Source organism: Mauremys mutica, chromosome 7 (assembly GCF_020497125.1).
Source record: "Mauremys mutica isolate MM-2020 ecotype Southern chromosome 7, ASM2049712v1, whole genome shotgun sequence".
Lineage (NCBI taxonomy): Eukaryota > Metazoa > Chordata > Testudines > Geoemydidae > Mauremys > Mauremys mutica.
Genome location: NC_059078.1, coordinates 100,197,502 through 100,217,123, shown reverse-complemented (window position 1 = coordinate 100,217,123; position 19,622 = coordinate 100,197,502). Strand labels below are relative to the sequence as shown.

The window sequence follows — 19,622 nt, the reverse complement described above, 5'->3', positions numbered from 1 at the left end:
TCTTTGAAATAATTAACCTTAATCACCAAATAGAAGTGGGCTCAATCTGACTAAAATGTAAACATATGAAGGAATTTTTGTGGTTCTTAATTGTTACAACAATTCCTCCCCAGCACCCTAAGACATTAAATTGGGCTGAATTCCTCAGTGATGTAAATTACTCACCAGATGTGCCATGTGGCAAAGAGTTGCTTTCTTCTAACATTGAAGAAGGAACTTCATTAAATAAGGAAAACAATATTACCCCTAAAGCTCCTCTGCATTTCTCTTTGCTTCACAGCAGTGCTTCTGCCTACTCTCTTCTGATACATTTTTAAAGAAACATTCTCACAGTATGCAAGTTAGAAACTGGATGTAAGTCTCAAAGGAATCGAACTTTCATCAATTTGGAATTCATTAGTAGTACAAAAGGAGCATCGCTCTTCTCAGGGCCAGCCTACACACAGTTTTTTGTACCACTCTGACTATATTGGTTGAGAAACTCACACATTTACAGGAATAAGTTGTACCAAGACATAGACCTTGATATTAGTCTTGAGAGTTATTCTGCTTTAATCAGTTTAGAAACAGTTAGAAATATACTTAAAATGGTACATCTCCAAAGCCTAGATGCAGTTACACCAGTATGAAGGTGCATATCTCTGTAAAGCTTATCACTGTAAATGTGTTAGTTTCTAAACCAAAACAGTAATTTAAAAACTGGGTAGCAAACCCTTTAATTATAATCAGATAAGAGAGAGTGTAGGTGGAAAAGGGGTATGGTCATTCAAAATAAGGTGTTCCAGGAGTGTCCACGCGAAGACACAGTAGGGAAATTCATTGGTGGTGCAAGCAGTTGATTGGTGTGACATTGCACTCCATGCCATTTTATGAACATATTCTAGTGAGTGTGAATATAATGTAACTGGAATATGCTTCATGCAAAAGTTCTCTTGTAACGTATCATTACAAATCTTATTATCTACTGAGTGTGGTCATCCTATTTGTATAAATGTATCATTCTTGTATCTGAAACTAGAAATATGAAATAGAACTCTGAGATCCTATTGTAATTATGCAAAGTATGGGCCATTAATGGTGGTTTGGAATCTTGATGGCTCCCATCAACTAGGACAATTGGTTGTAAATGGCTCTGTTTACTTGCGAGACTTCCTGTGAGTCAGGCCAGGAAGAATGAAGGCCTGGGGGTCTCCCAGGACATGTCACCTGGTACTGGAATCCATCTTAAACCTGGCGCTTTTCCATTTAGAAGGAGGGGTGGGGACCCAGACAGACAAAAGATTCCCACCATGTTCCAAAGCTATATAAGGGGGTGGAACAGAACAAAGAAGGCTGCAGTCATGAAAAATACCCTAGCTACCACCTTAGCTGGAACAAGGACTGTACCGGGGAAAGGATTGGGCCTAGACTAGGAGGGAGTCTAGTCTGTGAATGAAGCTTATTGGAACATCTCTGAGGGTGAGATTTACCTGCATTTTGTTTCCTACTGTATTAGGCTTAGACTTGTGTGTTTTTGTTTTATTTTGCTTGGTAATTTACTTTGCCCTATCTGTTATTACTTGGAACCACTTAAATCCTACTTTTTATACTTAATAAAATCACTTTTTGCTTATTATTGAACCCAGAGTTAGTGACTAGTACCTGGGGGAGCAAACAGCTGTGCATATCTCGCTATCAGTGTTATAGATGGCAGACAATTTATGAGTTTACCCTGTATAAGCTTTATACAGAGTAAAATGGATTTATTTGGGGTTTGGATCTCATTGGGAACTGGGTATATGGGTGCTAGAGACAGGAACACTTTCTAAGCCATTTTCAGTTAAGTCTGCAGCTTTGGGGGGATGTGGTTCAGACCTTGGTCTGTGTTTGTAGCAGGCTAGCGTGTCTGGTTCAACAAGACAGGGTACTGAAGTCCCAAGCTGGCACGGAAAATGGTCTTAGAGGTAGTCTCAGCACATCAGGTGGCAGTCCCAAGGGGGTTTCTGTAACCCAACCTTTCACAAATAGTATCTAACAGGATAAAGTAACTCTTCTCCTCCCCACACACTTCTTAATTAGTTGTACCAAGATTATGGGAAACCTCCCTACTACTCCTGGCAGAATAAAGAAGGTACCATATGAGATTCCACCTTTGTGGGGGAGGAGCTGTTGGAACAATGAGCATTTCAAAACGATAATATATGTTTTAAACACTAAATAGCCTTTTTTATAAAACTTACATAATGTATGTTTAATATCATTATAAGAATCTTATTTTATAAGATGTATGTTCATATATAACTGAAGGAATGTTAACATTATAATTTTTAGCATGGATTTTATCCAATAATTGTCTTAATATGCTGGAAAAACAGATCTGTATAATATATTTTTACATCTGGTTAATATGTAAATATTTTACTATTGATGTATTGTACAAAATACATGGTTCCGTAGAAATTTTTTCAATAATAGTCCTTTATATTTTAAGTATTATAAAGGTTTTTATTTTGTAATATTTAAAATATGATTTTAATATCCCCCAAATATTTGTAACATTATTTGATATCTACTAAAATTTTGTTTAGTTTCCCCATATGTGGACTGTAAGCAAGTATTATTCCCACTTTGAGTCTCTCTAATATAGTTCTTCTTTTTGACTGCTCATGGAGGGCCCTTCCAGATGTTCAAGAAAAAGAAGGTGCTGAGATGTGCTCTTTGGTACTCAGATCACACTCCCTCTTTCTTAGTGTTTCTGGTGCTCAAGCAAAGGCGTGGGGGGCAAATCCGTTTGGAATTTGGGAAGAGATTATAGTGTAGTGACTCCATTTTTGAACACTACACTCTGATTCAGCAGCTCTTTTAACTTCTGTATGGGGGGTGGTTTGAATTTCCCAGTGGTGTGAGTTTTGGCAAATGTGTACAGTAACTGTTAATAGTGAAGCCTAGTAGACATTAGGAGGGAGTATAAGTTTAATCTGCAGTGTGACATTAATAGACAAAGGATATTGAGCTCACAAGGTAAAGTCTGCAAGCTGAGTTCATCAAGTGTAGGCATAGAAGGGCTTATTCTTCATGACTCATCCCCTTGGGAAATAGCTTGTAGCAGCTTCTGTGCAAATTCGTTGTAGAAAAGTTGAAATTGGAAAGCTGTGTGATTAACTAGTGAAAGATCAGGCTTCCCAACCTGGTATGGATGACTATGGTACATCCGGCTCCATACAGTAAGGACTCCTCCTGAATAGGGGGCTGTGCTGAGCTCCACTGGAGAGCAAAGTTCCAGAAGGAGCTTTGCTGCTGTTAACCAAGTTCAGCTTCAGCTAGGGCATCTATTCAGATAAACAATGTGCTCTGCTTGGGACCGTGGGGTGGAGTTCAGCCACTTCCCCTTTCTACCTCTCCCCACCACCAAAAACCTTGCAGAGAGGCTTGTGCATGGTGCAGCGATGAAGGGGAGGGTGCCATGGGGATAGGATGGGGCAGAAAGGGACATTTGCATCCCACTCACTGAAGTAGAGGAGGTGATGTGACCCAGGTGTTTTATGTTTGATTATCTACAGTGAAGACAGTGGAGAACGGATCAGAGAGACATGACCCTCACCCCCACAGAGCTTACATTCATATGAATCCATTACAGTGTTGCCAACTCTCATGATAGTTTGTACTTTTCTTAGAGCTCCAGCTCCTGTACTTGTGTGAGAATCTCAGCTTTCATTTAAAATAAAAATTAAAAAAGGAAAATTTTAACCCTCTTCGTTGCAGAGGAAAGTTTACAAATTCTTCAAAAGCCAAAGGGCAATTAAAAAGAACTCAAGAAATATTTTTCAATCTTATGATTCTAGGGGGCCTGGAGTCATAATTTTCCAGCCTTTGGGGTTGATAATACTGATGTAGCTACAAGGGTCTGCCTAGGCAGATACAGTGACAGTATCAGGGCTATTTTAGATGATCTATTTCTGACTCATAAACACCCAGCAGAAGTCAGCCTTAATATAGCACACTCTTAAAACAAACAAGCAAGCAAAACCATATGGCTTTCTTTGCTGGAATATCATTGAAATGTATCATGAAAAGAGTACATTTTGCTGTGTGATTTGGAGGAGGACAAAATGTTTATTTGGCATGAATACAATGTGATTTTAATAGTAAGATTTTTTTTTTATTCATGCTGCTGTATTAATTTCTGGTCTCCAATGTTCTTCAGATCCACTCATGTGGAGTTTGCAAGCACAACAATACAAACATTTTTGTTTTTGTTTTAGCAACAGTGAAATGTCATAAGATGGCACAATGAAAGATTTTACAGTATTTCTTTAACTACACACTACATAGCATGGCTCAGGTTAAATACACCAAGTCAAAGGTAGAATAGAGGGCCAGTGTGTTTGTATGCAATACTGTTAAGAAGGACATAGTACAATAATTCTATCTTATTAGGATATGCTTTCTGAGATTTAAGACTAAAAGGTACTAGATGAATTGCAACACTGACTGCACACACGAAATTCTGTACCCAGAGCACCAGTGTGGAAGGGATGCTTTTCTACAGTAATGCTGCAGATGAAAGCCAGCTCAAAGTAGGAATGTATTGTTTGCTCCATTCTATCTTTATTCTGTTTTGTAATATATTTTTCATTATTATTTTATTTATATCGTCATACAATGAAATTGCTAACATGGGACCATTCTTAAGACAGCAGCATTTAAATGTCATGACTATTTATTGTTCAGGTTTTCTGGGTGACAATGTTGTTGTTATAATTTTGGGGATTTTAGTGTCCAATGTACACATTTAATGTACTGTACACACTGCTTTGGATGCACTTCCTTTGCCGTCATCTTCCTGCCCTATGTTACTACTGGTCAGGTGCCTCCAGGCTGTGCTTCATTTTTTTGTTTTTTACTTCCAGTCCATTAAAAAAAGGGCTGATGTCTCACTCATGCAACATGAAGATAGACAATCACAGCCTGGAATTGTGTAATTCACCCAGTAGCTTGCCCCAAGAATAGAAGGACAAAGCTATTCTGAAGATCATGAAGAGCCAATAGACTGTCAAGGGAGAGCTGCACTGGCAATGGCGAAAGCAAGGAAGGTGGTGGAGCCACCAAGAATGAGACAAGAACTAGGATACTTTGTAACAAAAGGAATCAGTGGATTTATTCATTGGCAGTACATGGAACCTTACAGGATTGAGACATTAGCTATGACTTGACTTCCTTCAAAGGAATAAGGGGCCCACCATAGTTCACAGTTGCCTGTTATTAGGGTATTCCCTTATTCTGAAAGGAAGTAATGACCAGTGTAAAATCCTTAATACTGCTCCTATTGAAATCAATGGGGTTTTGCTCTGGATTTCAGTGGGACTCCGCTCAGACCTTTCACTTGTAATTAATTCTCAGTCTTTATTGATCTTTATTGTTAATATTGTAACACTCTAACATGTCATATGTAGAATGGTGCTGTAATTAGGGTGACCAGATGTCCCAATATTATCAGGACCATCCTGATTTTAGGGGCTTTGTCTTATATACAAAACTATACTCTCCCTCCCCTCCTGAGAAAAAAAAAGTGTCCCAGTTTTTCACAACTGCTATCTGGTCAGCCTAGCTGTATTGTATATCTTTAATTATTTTAAGACCCTGAGCTAAATTCATCCCCGATTAATGCTAAATAATATGTCATCTAAATAATTCTAATACTACTTCCTATGTGAACAAGTGGTTGGATTGAAAAATTACAATAAATTGGGATATAAGTACAATTTTCATGTGTCTCCTTATTACTGTTAATATCCCAGATTTAAATGAAGCAGGGTTTCATGCCTACCATCTAGATGGCATTCATTAATTCCAGGGTCCTTGTCATTCTGAATCAAGCTCAGTGCTGAAACCCCAGAGTTCAGAAAAAGCAAGGTGACTGTCTTGTTAGAAAAATCACTTGGGGCATGAGAGTGATTATCAACCTTTGAAGGGCAGCCTAGTTCCTCAGAGAATCTAGAAGAGTATCATGCTTAGGGCCTTACAGAACTTCTCGAGGAATTAGCCACAAATGTGCCTTTGCAAGCTTCGTAGCCAATGTAAACATCTTTCTAAGAGCTGATCAGAGCTTTCAAATCAAAACATGACAAGATATCTTAGTGCAGTTCTTGATAGAGAGTGACAGCTTCATGTTATTTGATTATTCTACTGAAGGTATTAGTTGACAAGCACACAAGGTAGAATCTGCTACCAAGGCAGAGCTTGGAAGCAATCCTGTTAAGTTTTATGAGGCATCTTCAGGCTGCTTAACCTTTTGTAGGATATTTAGGCTGGAGATGGGGGAAAGAGGTTTACATTTAGCATCCAATGCACTTATATGGACATTACCCTGGGGAAGCAAGGGAAGGTATGGATGCAACTGGCAGGGCCATGACCCATATTATTTTCCATACTGATGTTGTAGAATCTATTAACATTAAGGATCTAGGTCAAGGGCAACATTTTCAAAAATCAATGAGAGCAGCTCGGTGTTCAGCACTTTTTGAAAAATAGGCTATTTAGATGCCTACATATGGATTGAGGAGCCTAGCATTCGGTTTGAAAATCTTTGCCAGAAAGCCTGAAAAAATTAATATCTGGTATATGACATTGCTTCTTTTTACTCTAAGAAGCTTTACTGTGATTAATAATACAGAATTAGAGAAAGGTGGAATCATATAGGTCTATACTCTTCACTGTCAGTGTGTGTGTGTGGGGGGTGGGGTGGTGGGAGCTGCAATCAATGACATTGCAAAGTGTGTAAATTAGTGGAGAATTGGCCCACAAATCAGATCTGGCAAACAGTAGTAAAGCTTTCCTGAATTGTCCCAAAGTTCATCTCCAGATTGTAATTTTTGCTGTTTTGTATTTGGAGATAAATGGAGAGGCCTTGGAAGAGAAATCTTACTTCCATATAATTTTGAGAAATATAAACTTCAATAAATTAGACTATTTCTAAAGATGAAAGCTACTTAACATGTTTTTTTCTGTCCAGCCATTTAAACATTTCCAAACTAAATACCACATTTCTGTAACTCTTTTCCAAGATCAAGCTTCAGTTCAACTTTCTTCTTGCCTTCTTCAGTAAGAGCCACTGCTGCCTTATTGCCTATAAAAATCCATGGTATGGGAGTTCTTTTAGTTGCTGTAATCTCGATTATGTGCCAACAAGACCCTTTTAGTGTATGTTAGTATCAGAGAAATATTTCTCTCCTGCCAATGAAAATTTGACAAACTAAGTCTAATTCTTCAAATTAGTCTAGTGTTCAGTGAACCAATGCAGTTGAAAGAAAACTATAGATGAATTCCAGAAGTGAGAGATTGTTTTAAGAGCATTAGATTTCCTTAATGTGTATATATAACCTTACATCCATCTTTGGGTTCTAAGTAGAGCGTTTTTTTGTTTTGTTTTGTTTTTTTGGTGGTGGTGATCTTCCTCACCATTAAACACACAGCTGCATGTACAATACTTGGGTAAGATCATGGAAACATACTGCTTAATAAATACTTTGTGTAGGGATGATTTTCCTTTATCTCTTTCAAGCAACAGTGAAGAGAGAAAACTGCAATGTGCTAGAGAGTTTTCCATTTCATAGGCTTGCTTGCTATATTACTTAAGGAGATTACTTCTATAACCAGAGTGCTACATCAGTTCCTTACATATAATCATGCCTAGGAGATTTGTCTGACTGAATTTCTTTATCAAATTGTGTGTGTCTCTGCCTTTACTGACCTTCCACAAGAACTAATCTGTATCAAGTTAAGACAGGGTCCCGCAGGGTCAAAAAGAATCTCCTGTGTTTTAGGTTGTTTTTGAAAACTACATGAAAGATACATTAAGGACAACATTCTACAATAGACTTGGAAGGAGCTAAGCAAATGTTATGTCCTTCAGGTGACTTTTTTTTTTTTTTTTGGGTGGAGGGAATGGTTAGAGAGAGGAAGTTCTTCCAAAAAGTATTGAAACTGACACTTTAGTCAAAACTGAGTTTAAAATAGAGGAACACAAGCAATAAATTATCCCTTTAACATATTGGAATAGCTTACTAGAGAAGATCTTATGACTGTTCACAGAAAAAATAGAGTAATTGGCCTGAGTAACCACTTGGTGTCATCTAGGAGCTACAAAATTCAGCTAAAAGGCATTTATAAAACCTTGTCTCTTAAAGAAAGCGATTTAGACATAACAAGTCCAGAGAGTTTGACACATTTTTATTCTTAAGGGTTTTTTCTTCAGTTCTCTACAAAACTTTGCTAGTTTTTTTTTTCCTAGGGTCATGCATCATCTGTTTAAAGAAATTTTCTGACAGAATACTTAAGCTGATCTCTCTTCCTCCTTGACTGAAACAGAGAGCTGCAAATGTCACTAGAAATTGAACCATATTCATCCCTGGTGTGACTGCATTAATTTCAATGGAGTTACATAGAAATTAATTTGACTCAAAGTCTTTCTCAATATTATACATGAAAACATGTGGGATTTTTTTTTTAGATGTTTGACCATTGGTTTTACTTGTAAGATCATTTATCTGAGTTATGCTGACTTTGCAGTTTGTTTTTTCTGTCAATATCAAAACTTTACACAGACCCTTAAATGGGAATTTAACTCTATTTTTCTGCAGTTCTTAAGAAAGCAGAAAAAGATTCCCTCTGGACCAGAGATTTGTGTCAGCAGAAGTTTCAGTTTTGCTGACAGATACTGACTAGAAGAAAATATACCCTCACCTCTACTGCTGAGCATGGTTCACTCACTTGTGAATCAGTCTGAAAAGGGATTGAAATGTGATCCAATCCTGAAAGAAAAAAGGGAACTTTTTAAGCTAATCCTGATTCTGTAACACTGAACAACTATGAATAGTGGAGCAAAAATGACTTTAACCCAGCTCTAGAGCAGAATAATTTTGTCATCCGTTATCACTGGTTGTTAATGAGATAAAGGGCGTCAAAGCATATCTGTGGGCATTTCCTGAGGCCTTTATAAAAGGATGGGTTCCAGGTTGCAATCTACTATGCCCTTTTAGAAAGGAGAGCCACATTTTTTTTTGGTACCAGTATGTCACAGGTGGGGCTGTTCCTGTGGAGTCAAGCAGGGCCGGCTCTAGGTTTTTTGCTGCCCCAAGCAAAAACAAACAAACAAACAAACAAAAAACCCTCCCTGAATGCCGCCCCAGGAATTGTGCCTCCCCAAGCATTCCTTGCCTTAGTTCCCAAGTCATGGCTGCCTCCTTGCAGCAGGATGGCTAACAAATCTCAGAATGTGTGTTCTTAAAGGCACATACATCCTGACAAAACTCAAAGGCAGGTGCATAGTTGCAGCACTTCAGGCAAGGCCCTGACCTGGCCCTGGGGTTCTGGGCTGGCATTGAGCTGCTCTTCCTCTAACCCAGCCTCACCCTGCACTGCCCCTGCAAGGACACAGACATGCCTGTTGGCTCCTGACTGGTCAGTGTCTCCACCAGCCTCTGAAAGACTGTCTCTTTAGCAGTGGTCTGAGTGGCTTTTCCTTGAGCAGCAGGGGAAGAGTCAGGGTGCCCTAGTAGGGGGTAGAGAAGGCAGATAGACTCTATCACATAGTGCAGAGGTTTTCAAATTGTGGGGCACCCTCTCCTCAAGGAATATTTGAATGGGTGAACAACAATGCCAGGCAGATCAGACCAGCCATAAAAAGTGGGACTTGGGGAGGGACCATCCCCCTCCACCCCCGACTCACCTCAGCAGCCCCCCCCCCCAGCCATGGGTCAGTGTCTGATTTCTGCTTCTGGCAGGCTCCGCCTCCAGAGACCATCACACATACCTTTCCCCACCTTGAAAACCGGATCGGGGAGGGCTCTGCCCTAACGGTGCAGCCAGCCTGCAAGGCAGAAGCAGCCATCTGCTGAGGTAATTTAATTTAATTTAATGTGAGATAATTTAATTAAAGTTGTGTTAAGTCTATGAGTAGGCTGTCAAGCATGTGTTGATTTTTGTCTGGGCACGGGGGAGGGGGGGCGTAACCAAAAATTGTAACTCAGCTCAGAAAGTTTGAAAACCAGTGTAATTCCCCCTGCCCAAAATAGTTACGCCAGTACAACACCTCATGTGGATGCAGTTATGCTGGTATAAAGCTGCCTTATCCTGGTACCGCTTATTTCCCTTCCAGTATGGGAATAGCTATACTGTTCTAAAGCATCTTTGTACTGATATAACTGTACTCACATTTGGGGGTTGTAGAAAATTAAAGCAATCCAATTTATGTCTGTAGACAAGTCCTAAAAAGTGGATGTCGGTGGAGGGCATGGAAATCTCAGCTGAACGAAAGCTGTGTTCACCACCGGCAGTTTTACAAACAGCCTTCTGTTTGTATATGTGTGTCTGATGCTTTTATCAAATACAGCCATGATCCAAAGTCGTGCAGGAGAAAGGCAAGACCAAAGCAATTCTGCACAAAATATACAACTCAGAACTGTGGAATGAAAATGAATAAGGACTAAATTCCTTTAGAGGAAAGGGAGCTCTTTAATATTTACTCACTGATACAGCATGGCTTAAGCTCTAGTAGAGGAGTCAAATGCTTTATTTGATCATTGTCTACTTTCTTTTGTGAAGGAAATATGGTTTCAAGAATTCTGTCTCTTGTGTCAAACTTCACAGGGACTAGATTGATGAAACTTGAAGGAACCTTCAGTGTGCCAGCGACTAAAGCTGGGTATTTTATATGGATGGTGCAAAAATGCTGTCATTTCTCTTCACTCTTTGGATGAATTCCAGCTATGTCTAGTTAAAAATACTTCTGACCTGCAAAAACCCCCGGGAAACACCTGTTCCTGCTGGAGCAGCTATCTCTTACCACCCTTCCCTACTTCCTGCTGGACCAATTCCTTGTTACCACCGCCCCAGGCTCCTTCCCATTGGATTGGCTTCCCCTGGGCTCTTGGTTTTCCCTCCCTGATCTGTTCCACTGGGCCATCCTCATGTGGCTACTTCTCTTTGATCCTGGCTCCCCCTCCTGGCAGGCCCACATCATTACCGTGCAATTCACAATATTTTTCCACAGCATGTCCATGAAATTGGAGAATATTTGCTGTGAAAAATACTTTGCCTCTGTGTCTGTAGGTTCCTGCACCTGAAATATATTTACAACGGGCTGCAAGTTTGGGCTGTTTTGTCATCTGAAACTTTCACAGATTCCACCTTGCATAAAACCTATAAAAAAGAAGAGCATGTACAGAGCATATAAATTAAGAGGAGAACACATTGGGTTTAAATTCAAGAATTTTGCACTTACTTGGTCATTCTCACGAGTATGCTGAGAGACCCATTGTGAAGCACTGTCATTTGTATTTCCATCTTTATGCACAATTTCCCCAAGCAAATATGGTCCCAGTGGTTTCTAACAGCTGCTCAAGAAAGATAGAGCTGCGAATGAAAGGGTCTGGAGAAGGGTACAGAAAATGGTTAGTGGTGTGGCAGGATATCCATAGGAACATGGAGTGATTGAAAAGACTGGGATAATTTAGTGTGAAAGGTGAATCAGAAGGATTTGATAGAGGTGAGAAGATTATAAAGGGCTTAGTAAGAACTGCTTAGTATCTTCCTTTTAACCCTATCTTAAAATAGAAAACTAAGAGGACAAGATGAAATTAAAGCACATGACATTTTAACAAATATAGGGATTCTTCTCCACCCCCCAGAGTATAATCATTTGGTGGATTTACTGCTGCAAGAGGTCATTGAGACAAATAAGTCTGTGGTTGGCTTTAAAATCTCTGTTCCACCCCTTCCTCCCCCCAAATAGCACTGAACAAATTAGTTAGGTGGAATTATAGCATTTTCATTATCTTCTGAAGAATTCTATATTGGCTGCTAGCTGGGAAGAAAACACTGGCCTAGATAGAACTACAATTTGTCTGATCCAGCGCAGAAACTTTTGTGATCTTATGTTTTATTCTAAAAGAGGCTAATTTCATCTGCTGGAACCAAGGTATCTGCTGGAATTGAACATGATTATTGAGGTTCATGTCCCAAGAAGCACCTGTTAACTGTCCCCTTGTTTCTCTTAGGTAGTTTGTAGAACATCTTTGAGTAGGTCAAATATACCTTAAGAAACAAGGACCACCAATATGAGCAAGGCAAGGTATAAAGTATAAGAAAGAAATTAAATTAAGGGCAAGATTTTTTTAGAAACTGGATTCTCTTTCTGCACCTGCAATTATTTATTGCTTGAATGCCTAAAATGGTGCTGAATATGATTGTACTTGCCCATGCTTCTAGTTCAAAATGTGCTCAGAACAACTTCAATAGCAGCCATTGCTGACACTCATTGCCAGTATTGTTTTCTGTTTTTGTAATTAGGCCCTAAGGAGAGGTAGTTAAAAGATTATCTACAACCTCTTCTGATCTGGATTCTTGGTCAAAAGAGGATAGAGTAGGGGGTCCTCGCCCATTATGTGTCTTTCTTACAGGCCTGTGGACAATAGAGACAGAGGAAACACCTAATAACTATGGACAAAAACCAATTTTCAGTGAAAAAGGTGACATGTCCTTTCAGAGCAGATTTCGGGGGCTTTGTAGTGGGTCTGTTTCTTATTAGAGGAGAAAGTGGTGAAACAGCAGCAGCAGCACTTTAACATGCCTTGTGTGGTCATGGTGCAGTACTGGGAGAGAGCTCTCCCAGTGCTCTAAAAAAACCACCTCAACGAGGAGTGACGCTCCCAGCGCTGGGGCACTGTTTATACTGGCACTTTACAGTACTGCAACTTGCTGCACTTAGGGGGGTGTTTTTTCACCCCCCCAAGCGAGAAAGTTGCAGCACTGTTAATTGCTAGTGTAGACAAGCCCTCGGGGTATTTTCTCATAATCTATTTTTATTCAGAAGATGCACACAATTCATGTTTACCCTGACCAGAGATGGAAACAACAGCAAAACTACAAAGAATTCCACTTGCAGAAACTCCAGCTAACATTTCATTGTTTTTGTCTTTGCTGAGAGAGAGATGTGTATCCTTAATTTAAAATAGCTAATTTGAGGTAACATCCTAGTAAAGACAATGCAGTTTGTCAAGTATCAGAGGGGTAGCTGTGTTAGTCTGGATCTGTAAAAGCAGCAAAGAGTCCTGTGGCACAATGCAGTTTGTAGTTTTCATGAGTTAGCACAGGGGTAGGCAACCTATGGCACGCATGCCACAGGTGGCACTCAAGCTGCTTTTCTGTGGCACTCACACTGCCCCAGGTCCTGGCCACCAGTCCGTGGGGCTCTGCATTTTAATTTAATTTTAAATGAAGCTTCTTAAATATTTTAAAAACCTTATTTACTTTACATACAACAATAGTTTAGTTATATATTATAGACTTATAGAAAGAGATCTTCTAAAAATGTTAAAATGTATTACTGGCACGCAAAACCTTAAATTAGAGTGAATAAATGAAGACACGGCACATCACTTCTGAATGGTTGCCGACCCCTGAGTTAGCAGGTTGAGTCAAAGCCAATGATCTTCATGTCAACCTACTAATTTGTGTGAAAATTACAAACTGCCTTGTCTTCACTAGGATTTTACCTTGAGTTAGTTAACTCATTAGCTAACATGAGTTAAGAACACAACTTTTTTTTTTTATACAGCGTGGACAAGGCCACTGTAACAAGAAAAGCTGCTCCTAATCTGATCCTTGGTTTCTGTCCTGCAATCAGCCCATTAGCTGTTCCGCTACACTCTTGCCTGAGGACATCCCTGTTTCAGAGTCACCTGGCTTTTATTAGTCTCAGTAGGAAGCACAGACTAGGGCCTGGTCTACACTAGGCGTTTAAATCGGTTTTAGGAGCGTAAAACCGATTTAACGCCACAACCGTCCACACTAGGAGGCACCTTATATCGATTTTAATGGCTCTTTAAATCGGTTTCTGTACTCCTGCCCGACGAGAGGAGTAACGCTAATATCGGTATTAACATATCGGAATAGGGTTAGTGTGGCCGCAATCGACGGTATTGGCCTCCGGGAGCTATCCCACAGTGCACCACTGACCGCTCTGGACAGCATTCTCAACTCGGATGCACTGGCCAGGTAGACAGGAAAAGCCCCGCGAACTTTTGAAATTCATTTCCTGCTTCGACAGCATGGAGAGCTCATCATCACAGGTGACCACGCACAGCTCATCAGCACAGTTAACAATGGAGTCTCCTGAGAATCGAAAAAGAGCCCCAGCATGGACTGCTCGGGAGGTACTGGATCTGATCGCTATATGGGGAGAGGATTCAGTGCTAACAGAACTGCGTTCCAAAAGACGAAATGAAAAAGTATTTGAAAGAATTTCTAAGGCTATGACGGCTAAAGGCCACAGCAGGGACTCCGTGCAGTGCAGAGTGAAAGTTAAGGAGCTCAGACAAGCCTACCAGAAAACCAAAGAAGCAAACGGAAGGTCCGGGGCAGGTCGAAAAACATGCCGCTTCTATGATGAGCTGCATGCAATTTTAGGGGGCTGCGCCACAAGTACCCCACCCCTGACCGTGGATTCCGAGGTGGGGGTTGTAATCTCTGCCATGTCTGAGGATTATGCAGACGGGGAAGATGAAGAGGAAGAAGAAGAGGAAGACCTCGCAGAGAGCACACAGCACTCCGTGAGCCCCAGCAGCCAGGAGCTTTTTATAACCCTGACGGAATTACCCTGCTCCCAGCCCTCACAAGCAACTATTCCAGAGAATGACGCCCTGGAAGGGAGCTCTGGTGAGTGTACCTTTGCAAATAGCAAACAGTGTTTTTTAAGCAAGCCTTTTTTAATGATTGATTTGCCCTGAGGACTTGGGATGCATTCGCAGACAGTATAGTTACTTAGAAAAGTTTGTTAACATGTCCGGGGATTGAGAGGAAATCCTCCAGGGACATCTCGATGAAGCGCTCCTGTAGGTACTCCAGAAGCCTTTGCAGAAGGTTTCTGGGCAAGGCATCCTTGTTCCGCCCACCATGGTAGGACACTTTACCATGCCATGCATGTAGCAAGTAATCAGGTATCATTGCGTGGCAAAGCATAGCAGCGTATGGTCCCGGTGACTGCTGGCATTCAAGAAGCATCCGCTCTTTATCTTGTTCTGTTATCCTCAGCAAAGTGATATCGTTCAGGATAACCTGGTTAAAAATCAGGAATTTAAGTAAGGGGGGTGGCCATTTTTCTACTGGGTTCGTGGAATGCAGCAGCTTAAAAAAAACACTTTCCTGCACGTAGCGAAGCGGGGGGAGGGGAGGAGTGAAATGCCGATGATCTTTTCTGTTTGGTCACCGGCGAGGCGATCTTCCCCAAGCTACCGGACAAGCAGTGGTGGGGGGGAGGGGGAAGGTTGTTGATTAGCAGGGAGCTAGCGTGGTATTAGCCATGCGTTGGGGGGGGAGGGGTAAATCACTGAGACAGTGGCTTACCATGGCCGCATGCAAGCTGAATCCTGATGCCTGGACCTGTGTCTGAGATCTGTAACCCCAGAGATGCAAGCAGTCACTATTAAGATGAAAAATGCGACCTTGTAGGGAAATCACATGTGCTATGTAAGGTGAATAGTGCTTTTCACTGTGAAAGAGTATAACCATTGTTCTGTAAAATGTATCTTTCTAAATATTTATCTCCCTCATGCAGCTGCAAATTTTTCAAGCGTCCCTCCTCCATCCCAAAGGCTAGCACAGATAAGGCGGAGGAAAAAGAAGACGCGAGATGAGATGTTCTCGGATATTATGGAAGTTACACGCAATGAAAGAGCTCATCTGAATGAGTGGAAGGACGTGGTTTCAAATTACAGGAAAGAGGCCAGTGAACGTGAGGACAGGAGGGATGAACGTGAGGACAGGAGGGACAACCGAGATGAGAGGTGGCGGCAGGAAGACCGGCAGGAAAATCAGCGGTGGCGGCAGGAAGATCAGCGGTGGCGGGATGCAACTCTGGGGCTGCTGCGTGATCAAACTGACATGCTCCGGCGTCTTGTGGAGCTTCAGGAACGGCAGCAGGATCACAGAGTGCCGCTGCAGCCCCTGTATAACCACCCTCCCCCCTCACCATGTTCCTTAGCCTCCTCACCCAGACGTGTAAGAACGCGTGGGGGGAGGCTCCGTGCACCCGCCCACTCCACCCCCGTGGACAGCCCAACCAGAAGGATGCCGTTACTCTGAATTTTTTTTTAATGGCCTTCTCCATCCCTCCTTTCCTCCTCCCAAAGCACACCCTTACTTCTCTCCCTCTTTTTATAATGAATCAATAAAGAATTCATGCTTTTTAAATGAGAGTGACTTTATTTGCATAAGTAAGCTGTACTCGAAGGGGGAGGGGGAGTTGCTTACAGGGACTGAGTCAATCAAGGGGGTTGGGTGTTCATCAACAAACACAGCAGTCACACTGTACCCTGGCCATTGATGAAGCTCGTTTTCAAAGCTTCTCTGATGCGCACCGCTTCCTGGTGTGCTCTTCTAATCTCCCTGGTGTCTGGCTGCGCGTAATCAGCGGCCAGGTGATTTGCCTCAGCCTCCCACCCCGCCATAAAGGTCTCCCCCTTACTCTCACAGAGATTGTGGAGAATACAGCAAGCAGCAATAACATAGGGGACATTGGTTTGGCTGAGGTCTGAGCGAGTCAGTAATGTGCACCAGCGCGCCTTTAAACGGCCAAATGCACATTCCACCACCATTCTGCACTTGCTGAGCCTGTAATTGAACAGATCCTGACCACTGTCCAGGCTGCCTGTGTATGGCTTCATGAGCCATGGCATCAAGGGGTAGGCTGGGTCCCCCAGGATAACGACAGGCATTTCAACATCCCCAACTGTTATTTTCTGGTCTGGGAAGTAAGTCCCTTGCTGCAGCCGTTTAAACAGAGTAGTGCTTCTGAAGACGCGAGCGTCATGAACCCTCCCTGGCCATCCCGCGTGGATGTTTGTGAAACGTCCCTTGTGATCCACCAGTGCTTGCAGCACCATTGAAAAGTACCCCTTCCGGTTTACGTACTGGGTGCCCTGGTGCTGCGGTGCCAAGATAGGGATATGGGTTCCATCTATCGCCCCCCCACAGTTAGGGAATCCCATTGCAGCAAAGCCATCCACTATGGCCTGCACGTTTCCCAGAGTCACAACCTTTCGTAGCAGCAGCTTAGTGATTGCTTTGGCTACTTGCATCACAGCAGCCCCCACAGTAGATTTTCCAACTCCAAATTGATTCCCGACTGACCGGTAGCTGTCTGGCGTTGCAAGCTTCCACAGGGCTATCGCCACTCGCTTCTCTACTGTGAGGGCTGCTCTCATCTTGGTATTATGGCGTTTCAGGGCAGGGGCAAGCAAGTCACAAAGTTCCATGAAAGTGCCCTTACGCATGCGAAAGTTTCGCAGCCACTGGGAATCGTCCCACACCTGCAACACAATGCGGTCCCACCAGTCAGTGCTTGTTTCCCGGGCCCAAAATCGGCGTTCAATGGATAGAATCTGCCCCATTACCATCAGGATCTCCAAAGCGCCGGGGCCCGCGGTTTGAGATAATTCTGTGTCCACGTCCTCATCACTGTCATCGCCGCGCTGCCGTATCCGCCTCTTACTCGCCTCGGTTCGAAGGTCCTGGTTCAGCATATACTGCACGAGAGTGCGCGAGGTGTTTAAAACATCCACGATTGCGGTATGGAGCTGAGCAGGGTCCATGCTTGCTGTGCTATGGCGTCTGCACGGTTCACCAAGCAAAAAAGGCGCGAAACGGTTGTCTGCCGCTGTCAGGGAGGGAGGGAGGGGTGAGGCTGTACCCAGAACCACCCGCGAAAATGATTTTTGCCCCATCAGGCACTGGGATCTCAACCCGGAAATGCCAAGGGGCGGGGGAGGCTGCGGGAACTATGGGATAGCTACGGGATAGCTACCCACAGTGCAACGCTCCAGAAATCGACGCTAGCCTCGGACCATGGACGCACACCACCGATTTAATGTGTTTAGTGTGGCCGCGTGCACTCGATTTTATAAAATCTGTTTTACAAAACCGGTTTATGCAAATTCGGAATAGTCCCGTAGTGTAGACATACCCTAGGTCAGATGCACTTAGGCATTTGCCCTCCTTTTCCGTTGCAGAGCAGATGCATAAAGGAATTTCTCAAAAGGAGTCTGCTAAAACTAGTGTCGAGTCTAAGGGGCTGTTTGGTTGTGATGTAGACATTCGGGCTCTGGGAACCTCCCACCTCACAGAGTAATTTACTACTTACACTGCCAGAGTGGTATAAAGAAGCTTTAGTGAAAATGAGAATCTGACCCTTAATGTGGACAGGCTGCGTGCTAGCTGCCAATGGCCTTTTAAGGACCAAGTTGGTCAGACCTGAGCAGGATTAGATGACACAGTGCTTAAAACACTGGCAGCTGCTTACCTGTCTAATCTTAGGTTTTGTATGTATCTGAGTACCTCACAATCTTTAATATATTTACCTTCACCACACCCGTGTGAAAGGGATCTGAGGGTCACAGTGGCTCACAAATTAAATATGAGTCAACAGTGTAACCCTATTGCAAAAAAAAGCAAACATTCTGGAATGTATTAGCAGGAGTGTTGTAAGCAAGCCACAAGAATGAATTATTCTTCTCTACTCTGCTCTGATTAGGCCTCAGCTGGAATATTGTGTCCAGTTCTGGGAGCCACATTTCAGGAAAGATGTGGATAAATTGGAGAAAGTCGAGAGAAGAGCAACAAAAATGATTAAAGATCTAGAAAACGTGACCTATGAGGAAAGATTGAAAAAATTGGGTTGTTTAGTTTGCCCAGAAGACTGAGGGTGGACATGGTCACAGTTTTCTACTACATAAAAGGTTGTTAAAAAATATTCTCGTTAACCTCTGAGAATAGGACAAGAAGCAATAGGCTTAAATGGGTGATTTAAGTTGGACATTAGGAAAAACTTCCTGTCAGGGTTGTTAAAAACACTGGAATAAATTGCGTAGGGAGGTTGCAGAATCTCTGTTATTGGAGATTGGACAAACACCTGTCAGGGATGGTCTAGATAATATTTAGTCCTGCCTTGTGTGCAGGGAACTGGACTAGAAGAGCTCTTCCAGTACTATGATTCTATGATTGTGGAAAACTTTTGCAAAATTTTGCTAGTGTAGGAAAGGCTTAAGCTTACCCCTTTTTATGAAGAGTTTTATATCACACAAAAGTGCACAATACATAAAAATATTTATATAAAAGTTCAACCAGATGCGTTTCATTACTACCATTGCTATTACAACAAAGATTATTAAAAAGATTTAAAGTATGTTTTAATTCATCAAATGAAAAAGGTAAAAAAAAGGGGCACATTTTAACTTAGTTAATTTAAGCTTTTGGATGAGTTAAAACAGTTAAAATATACACCGATGTCCTCATTAATACAAATTTGAAATAAGATAAGAATTCCTTAGGTTCTACAAAAGGAGAATGAAGGCAGAAAAATGACAAACTGATATATGAAATGCAATATATGAGATGTGACTGATAAATTATCTTCTGATATTTTAATGAGTTTCAGTTAAAGAAGTTGGCAATATGATGATTTGTTGAGATTTTAATAAAGTAAATTGAAAACTGAAAGGTGATCTGAATGAAAGAATCCTTATGAAGAGTTTGAACATTTAGAGGAACACTAACCACACACACACACACACACACTATATATATATATA

At 41.8% G+C, this 19,622-nt stretch overlaps 1 long non-coding RNA gene across 1 annotated transcript in view; it reads left to right on the top strand.

The window, feature by feature from the left end:
* LOC123374480 overlaps positions 1 to 19,622 on the top strand; it is an 89,048-nt gene that overhangs the window by 63,600 nt on the left and 5,826 nt on the right. The window lies entirely within an intron of this gene.